Here is a 7893-nt window from a genome sequence, read left to right as displayed (position 1 = left end):
GCGAACCGTGGTTGACTACATGGGAGTCCAGCGACATAGCCATTATGCCATCTGCTGGTCCCAGAAAGTTTCCATTTTTTAAGTGGGGATTCTGGTCACCATCAATCAGTTCATCAGTTTCTATTCCCTGTGCCACTGTGGGCTGTTAGGCATACTGCAGGAGTTTTTTTGTTGTTGTTGTTTTGGTTTGTTTGTTTTGGAGACAGTTGTTTTTGTTTTTGTTTGTTTGTTTGTTTTGCTGTAGGGTACATGCATGCATTAGAGACACAGAGAGAAAGTGAGAAATCACCCCCCAGGGGAGATGGCCATGCTGCAATCCCTTCTCCTCCATTCTCCTCTCAGGATCTTGGGCACGCACGCACATGTGCCTGGCGTGAATTTCAATCTGCCAGGTCTGGGACTTGAACCGTGGTCGGCCCTGTGGGAGTCCAGCACCTCAACTGCTGCACCACCTGCTGACCCAGTTCTGCATTTCTTTTCACCCTGTGGCCCTTACCTTTTGGTCCTTGTGCATGAGAAGTAGGTCTGCCCTGTCCATAGCTGCAGAATCCATCCCTGCAGGCACAAGACAGCCCCTGGGTGACTTCTCCTCCGTGGGAGCACCAGACACGTCCCCACTAACGCTTTCTCTGCCCTTTTACGTTGCAGGCACGTCCATCTGGAAAGCCTTCCTCTTCACCCCCAACTTCACGCCCAAGGCCGCCAACGGATGCTTTTCTACACACGTGTGCTTCTGTTTTGGAAAATTTATCACTCCGCACGACCCTCCTTTGCTGTTTGATATTTCCAAAGACCCGAGCGAGAGAAGTCCGGTGACCCCGAGCACCGAGCCCCGGTTCCATGAGATTCTCAGAGTCATGCGCGAAGCTGCCGACAGCCACACCAAGACCCTGCTGGAGGTCCCGAACCAGTTGTCCCTGGGGAATATCTTTTGGAAGCCTTGGCTTCAGCTCTGTTGTCCTTCCTCTGGCCTGTCTTGCCGATGCGACCGAGAGAAACAGGATCAAAGAGTGAGCCGTTAGTGGATCTGTGTCTGGGGACCACATCGAGGCTCATGGCTCCGCCCACCATCTTCGCTGCAACACACAACCGCAAGGGCCTCCATTGATGTGAGGCCCATCCTGGCCCGGGACCATCACGGACTCTTTTATCACTTGCAAGCTTCAACAAGAACTTGGAAGTTACTGGGGTAGCTGGGGAGAGGGGGAGGAGGAATGGGGTTTGCAGTGAACAGAAAGGAAGACGGTAGACTCTCTGGGCTCATGCAGATAGGATGGGGTTCTTGGAGGTGGTTCTCCAAAGCACACGCTACCCCAGTGCAGGCAGGTGATGGCCAGGTGCAAAGGTTGTCTTTGTTCCCCCTAGGCAAAGGCTTTGGATCAACCACAGCAGGTGTCATTGTTGCTGTAACCTGGAGTTATAGCAGGACCGTAGTGACTCTTAGCACACCATTAAAGAGACCATCAGATTTTAACAGTTTAGTCGATCTTAGCACATGCGCATTTATAATCAATGAAGGACGATTTCCTTTAGCAGTCGTACATAATGGTGAGTTCCACTTGGGTTACTCAAAGGCAAGGGATTTAGTTAGAAGACTAGTAAATGCTCTTCACTCTCTATGTAGAGAAAAACACATGATGCATACATGCACACACACACATATCTCTACACACGTGTATGTAAAGCATATGTCTTTCCCCAAGATGGTTAAGGTGTTTCAAATAGACCCACAAGGTGATCAGTATTTCAATTTAAAAAAAAAAAAGTTGAAGGTATTTGCACAATGAATGCTTTTGCAAAATCCTTCAGGGACAAGAATCCCAAGGTGGATCTCTGCTGACTTGGTCCCCATTCCATGTGGAGTCTGACTGTATCTTGCATGAATGGAAGTTCGGAAGTAAAAGCCCACTTTGGGGTTGATTGGCTTCCCCGGTCCCATCTTCGTTCGGAATTACTAGTGTGTAATAATCTATGATTTTCCTTTATTTATATTTTTTTTGGTGGGAGGGAAACAGGACAGAACAGACCACTGAGAAACAACCCATGTTCTACACGCACAGGCATGATTATCTTGAGTTCTAGAGACAAGTGCTGAATGGAAACCCTTTTGTTTCAGCTGGTTTTATTCTGCAGCTGAGAGCTGCCCATGCTTATAACGCACAAGACACCCAATGCTGTTTTAGTTCCGTTTGCCCCCCTGCCCTGGTTGTTCAGGGAAAAGTGTGACCAGGATCCCCTAGGACAGTGGCAGATAGTGGCACAGCTGGAGGAAGTGTGAAGGTTTAAACGGCCAGGCCAGTCGGAAGAAAAGACTACTTCTCCAGTACCCTGTGAGGACACCATGAATTCCCCAGCAACAGGGTTGGATTGCTTTCCAAAGCAGGGCCAGTGCCTGCCCACGTAGCTGTCCACGTCTCCTGTGGACTGACCGGAGCTCCAGCATCCATTTGACTGGCGTTTGCTCAGTTCAAGACAGTGCGCCTGCATGTACCTGGACCCTACCTGACAACTTGAAGAAAACAAGAGCCCTGTCTTGGGCTTTCTAGGCCTTTACTACCATTTTCTCTGTCCCCTGCCCTGCACCGAGACGTTTCCAGAACTCAGCAGTATGTCCTCAGTTCCTCTCCAAGTTCTTTCATTTTGGATTTTAATTTTTACTTTCCTTTAATTACAAAAAAAAAAAAAAAAAAAAGAGAGAGCAATCCCCACTTCAGCGATTCACCCTGGAATTGTTGAAAGCTGGAAAGGAGAACGAATTCTCCCTCTGACACGGATTTCTCATTCCAGAAATCGGCTGCTTTAGAAAACAGTTTTTTTTCTTGCAGCCTGCACTAACTTTTGGTTTTTAATTTTTCCTTTCCTTTAATTACAGAAAAAAAAAAAAAAAAAGAGAGAGAGAACAATTCCCACTTGAGCGATTCACCCTGGAATTGTTGAAAGCTGGAAAGGAGAACGAATTCTCCCTCTGACACGGATTTCTCATTCCAGAAATCGGCTGCTTTAGAAAACAGTTTTTTTTCTTGCAGCCTGCACTAACAGATGGATGACGTATTAGAATTATTGCTGATGCTACTATGCAAAAAAACTGTGTAAAGGCACTATTACGCATTTATGCTTTAAGATGACAGTGTTCACTCAGAACGGCACACATGCAATGCAAATGAACATGAGCAGAAATGGGCATGGAGGTGGGGGGTAAGTAACGCGCAGAGCTTGGAAGGATTCTGTGAGTGCCTATTTGTGTATACAACTCATGATTTTATCTGTAAAGTGTTACCAGCCTATGAAGGAAAAAGTATACCTCTAGATGCAAATGAATTGAGTTTCAGAGTGCCTCAAGGTAAATCACCATTGTATTTCAGGGTATTGGAAGGTCAGATTTATTTCTAATAACCCTAATCACCTTAGATTTTGAAGCCATTTACCATCTGAAAGTGTTGTTTTGATTGTAGAACAGGAAACTTGAATTCTTTTGTCTAGGAGAGCCCTAGCAAACCTTCTCTGAGACGTAGTTGTTTGTGTTTGCGGAGCTGAGAGACCCAGCTACTTGTTTTATAGAGCATCCTGTTGATATTGGAGGTTGCCTAACCAAACCTTGGAGGGTGTTGTTGAAGCTTTAAACACCTCCTTTAAAAAAAATAAAATTAAAGAGCCAAAATTCCTAGCGCCCCGCAGCTGTTAAAAGCTAAGCAAACAGTTTAGTCGTGTGTACACAGGCTTCATTTTACAAGGTCGGCAGCCCTGCACGAGAAGCAAAATTGCAACGAGCCTGTCGACGTACCTCGGCAGTCACGAAACGAAGCCAACTTTTCAGATTTCCGTGAAGGACATACAATGAAGAGTGGAGAGGGGGGAAGAAATGGAGGAAAGTATTTGGTACATTTCTGAAAAATGCTGTCTTTAAGGAGATGGCATCCAGTGAAAAGGATTCTTTAGGACATGTTAATGTGAATTTAAAATAAACCCTTCCTTGGCAATGAAATCCGTTGTGTTCTGATACGGTGTTTGCTACGTGAGCAAGACAGCGTTGTGTAGGTTGCTGATGGGGAAGCTTGAAGGGACGCCATGGGGAATACCAGCTGTAGCTCAGCCAAGATGAATCAAGTCCCTCCTGGGTTTAAAATGGGCAGAGGAACACAAAGGGGAGGGGAGGGAAAACCACCTCTAACCTCAGCGATTAGGAGGTGAGGCAAAGTTTATGGTATTACCCATCAAACACACTTCCTGAAGCCCTTTTGGGGGCCCACAAATATAGTTTAATTTCATTTAAAATCAGAAGGGAAACTCGCACATTGGCCCGGCTCTCTAGTGGAGCCAGTAATATACCAGGTGTTGGAGCTGGAAGCCATAGTGCCAGCCATGGTTTGAGTCCCTCATCAAGTCAAACACATTGGGCGTGTGCACATGACAGACTGGAGGAAGATTGCTGTCTGGCTGACCCCAGTGGAGGGATCAATCTCTCTCTCTCTGTCTCATACTCTTATGCACACATTCGCACTTCTTTCTTTTTCTTTTCTTTTTTTTTTTTGAAGAGGTTTTTGCTACAGGGCATGTGCACTCGCCAGAAAAACAGGAGACATAGAGACAGCAAGAAATCACCTCCCAAGGGGATGGCCACACCGCAATCCCTTCTCCTCCATTCTCCTCTCGGGATCTTGGGCATGCACGCACACGTGCCTGGCATGAGTTTTAAGCCCCTGGGTCTGGGACTCAAAGCTCAGTCAGCTACATGGGAGTCCAGCGCAATGAAACCATTATGCCATCTGCTGGTCCCCGTATTTGTACTGTTAAAGAAGATTGAGCAAACCTCTGAACTCCAGCTCAGTTTCCATAAACAGAGACCTCATGTATCACAGATAAACCTGGCTTTTTGTTTTATTGGGTCTTTGTTTTGTTTTTGTGTTTGCTTTTTTTTTGGGTTTGTTTGCTAGGTTATAGTCAATCACACCAGCTAGGCCTCAGCCTTTTGGACTATATTAATGCAGACACACTAGGTAATGTGAACAACACAAATTGTTTTTCTACCTCATTTCTTCTCTTTCGTTTCTGTATGTCACTTTCCCTTTCCAGAACTTCAAATGTCAAGTTGACCTCAAGGCTACCCGAAGTTGCTGGAAAGTTGGTTCAGCAAACTACCCCATTCAAATCATGTTAGGATTTGCTCAATTAAACTCCCCTAAATTAAATTGTCATATTTTTTTTTCTTTTAACAATAGCAATGCAGTTGTAACATTCAACATGAATGTCTTCTTTATTTTATGTAGTATACTTTTCTATCAAAGCATATAGGCTATGTTTTCCCCCAAGGCACATGAAAGTCTTAATTAGTCCCAGGGTAGAGACCCACCACAGTGAACGGTTGCTTCGTTGTATGCTTAACTGGTTGTATGCTTAACTGGAGCAACAATCCAATGTGACAAATACCATTCTCTCTTCTCTTCCTTTCCATTGGAGTCTTTTAGAGAACCAGACCAGAATCTTGAACAATCCTTTGAAGCAGTGAGAGGAAGGCTTAGGAAGGGCCATTCCACAGAGGAGGAGCTCCAGTTTTGTCAAGCAAGTCCAGTAAAAGGCAAGAACCATTCTGGGAGGCTGGCAGGCCAAGGGTATTGGAGTAAAGACCAACCATGCTTGGGACTAAAGGAATTGATGTTATGGAGACCTCCGATTTCCAAAGGATACGAAAAGCAAGACAGACTCATGTCCTTTTTAGTCCCTAAAGAATGTAATGTGTGATGCAATGACCTCAGAAGTCTTAAATTATAACTGCCTTGGAGCCAGCAGATGGCGTCATGGTTAAATTGCCAGACTTCCATGTAGTTGACTGCAGTTCAAGTCCCGGACCCATCAGCTTAAAACTCATGTCAGGCATGAGTGTGTGTGTGCCCAAAATCCTGAGAAGAGACTGAAGAAGACATGATTGCAGCATGACTATCCCCGCTGGGGGGTGATTTCTTGCTTTCTGTCTCTCTGTCTCTTTCTGTCTCTCTAGCAAGTACACACACCATAGCAAAAAAATCTCTCCCTCTTAAAAAAAAAAATTATACTCACTTCATCTGTACATGCCTCACAACTGTCCTGGCTTCATTGACAAAGACTCTCTACTTGGCCAAACTGGATCCAGGCTCCTGAACCTTCTTCTAGGTCCATCTGTGCCCTTCCTGTTTGCAGAGTTCTGTGTAATCCGTTTAGCGAGAACTCCCCCCAAGCCTTGTTATTCCAGTCACCGTCAGTGTGACAACAGGGTCCTCACCCCCCCACCCCCACTCCCAGGTGATATCTGGTCACTCTGGCCTGTTTTCAGTGAGCATCCCGTTAGGCCGGTTTAGCAAGAATCCTCCTTTCTCTGTCTATGCTACAGATTTAAGCCCAATCTCTGTCCCCGTCTGCAAGAGCCCCCTAGGATTCCGCACAAAGTCTTCCTTGCTGTGCTTTTTCTATAACATTATCCATGGCCTTGGGCAGGGCGATTGTAGGGCTTTAGTCCTGAGCTTCCCAAAGCCCTAAATGTCCTTGGTTTCCCCACACGGTGTTGGGTGAGTTGAACTCAAGCAAACACAGCTTGATACCAACTCTTTGTTTGTGGGGTTTGAAAAAGTGGTCGTTGTTTACCAATATGTAACAGCATCAAGTATGTTAAGCAGAGCCTTTCTAATTAAGAACACGTCAGCTTTCCTCGTTGGAAGTCTAGCAGCTTGAAAATGACCGGCGCGTTTGCAGGAAGCAAACATTGTCACCTGTCCATTATCAAGAACGTGATGGACTTCCCATAGAGGCCCTCAAATTGGAGGTCTAATAAGAGCTGTACTTACTAAGTTCACATGTTCTGAATGATTTTTCGTAATGACGCTCAGTTTATTCTACCTGGTAAACACATTGCATCTTCAAAGAAAATTGTCGGGTGCCTGGTACACCACACAAACTCACATCATTGCTTCCCTTCTGAGGTCCTGGATGTAAAATAGGCTACACTGGTTAAATGAGGGTCTGAGGGTTTAAACTTCATTATCTATACGTTTGTATGGTCGTGTTCTAGAGCAAAATTCCCAGTAGATATGTTTTTATATTGAAATGTACTTTGAATCGCTTATCAAAATGTATACTGTCTAAATTCAGCAAAAGGTGTAAAACTCAGTACGTGAAGCACCACATTGACAAAGGTGCTGCATGTCCCCTAACTACATTCAAAACACAAACTGTGGGATCAGGAGGACCATATGCACCTCCAGGCCTGGTGGTGTGGTGGTTAAGGTGGTGGAATACCACATGGCCAACCATGGTTCGATTCCTGGATCCGGTGTCTTGAAAACCACACCAGGCCTGTATGCCTGGCTGTGTGGGTGCACGTAAACTCCTGGGAGGAGAAATGAGGAGAAAAGATTGTGGCATAGCCATTTCCCCTTGGGGGGGGGTGATTTTTTACTTCTCTCTCTCTCTCTCCAGTGAGCGTACATTCCCTATGGCCAAATTTTTTTTTAATTAAAAAGTGAAATAAAATAAAAATTTCCTGTGCTGTTCTCTAAAGCTACATTTTGTTTGCTGTTACTGAGTGCAGAATATCCATGTAAAGACCCCGAAGAAGCCCTAACAATGATGATTCCACAGGAGGGTGCTAGAGAGCCTAAATCCCTGAGTCACCACGTGGAGCAGCTCCAGAAAGATGCTTATAAATAGATCACTGTGATCTCAGCAAGAACTTTTCTTTCCTTTTTCTTTTTTTCTCGTCCTTTTTTCTTTTACTTGAACAATATTTGGAAGCTGTTAGCAAAACAGCAGCTAGAGTTAATGTCCTTGATGAAGAAAGAGGTTGGCCATAATATATAAAGTTTTCATGGTATGTCAGTTCTTTGAATTTCAAAAGTAGTGCTACAACTTTAAATAGAAGCCCGAGGC

At 45.0% G+C, this 7893-nt stretch overlaps 1 protein-coding gene across 1 annotated transcript in view; it reads left to right on the top strand.

The window, feature by feature from the left end:
* STS (steroid sulfatase) overlaps nt 1–2695 on the top strand; it is a 157534-nt gene extending 154839 nt beyond the window's left edge. Inside the window, exon 12 of the mRNA XM_006147773.3 lies at nt 1069–2695. The gene's annotated coding sequence lies outside the window, so the exon portion shown is untranslated. The remainder of the gene's footprint in view (nt 1–1068) is intronic.
* The last annotated feature ends 5198 nt before the right edge of the window (nt 2696–7893 follow it).

The sequence above is a fragment of the Tupaia chinensis genome, unplaced genomic scaffold (assembly GCF_000334495.1).
Source record: "Tupaia chinensis unplaced genomic scaffold, TupChi_1.0 Scaffold000222_1, whole genome shotgun sequence".
NCBI classification, from domain to species: Eukaryota; Metazoa; Chordata; class Mammalia; order Scandentia; family Tupaiidae; genus Tupaia; species Tupaia belangeri.
The sequence above is the reverse complement of the archived record's forward strand: the minus strand, read 5'-3'. Positions and strand labels throughout refer to the sequence as shown.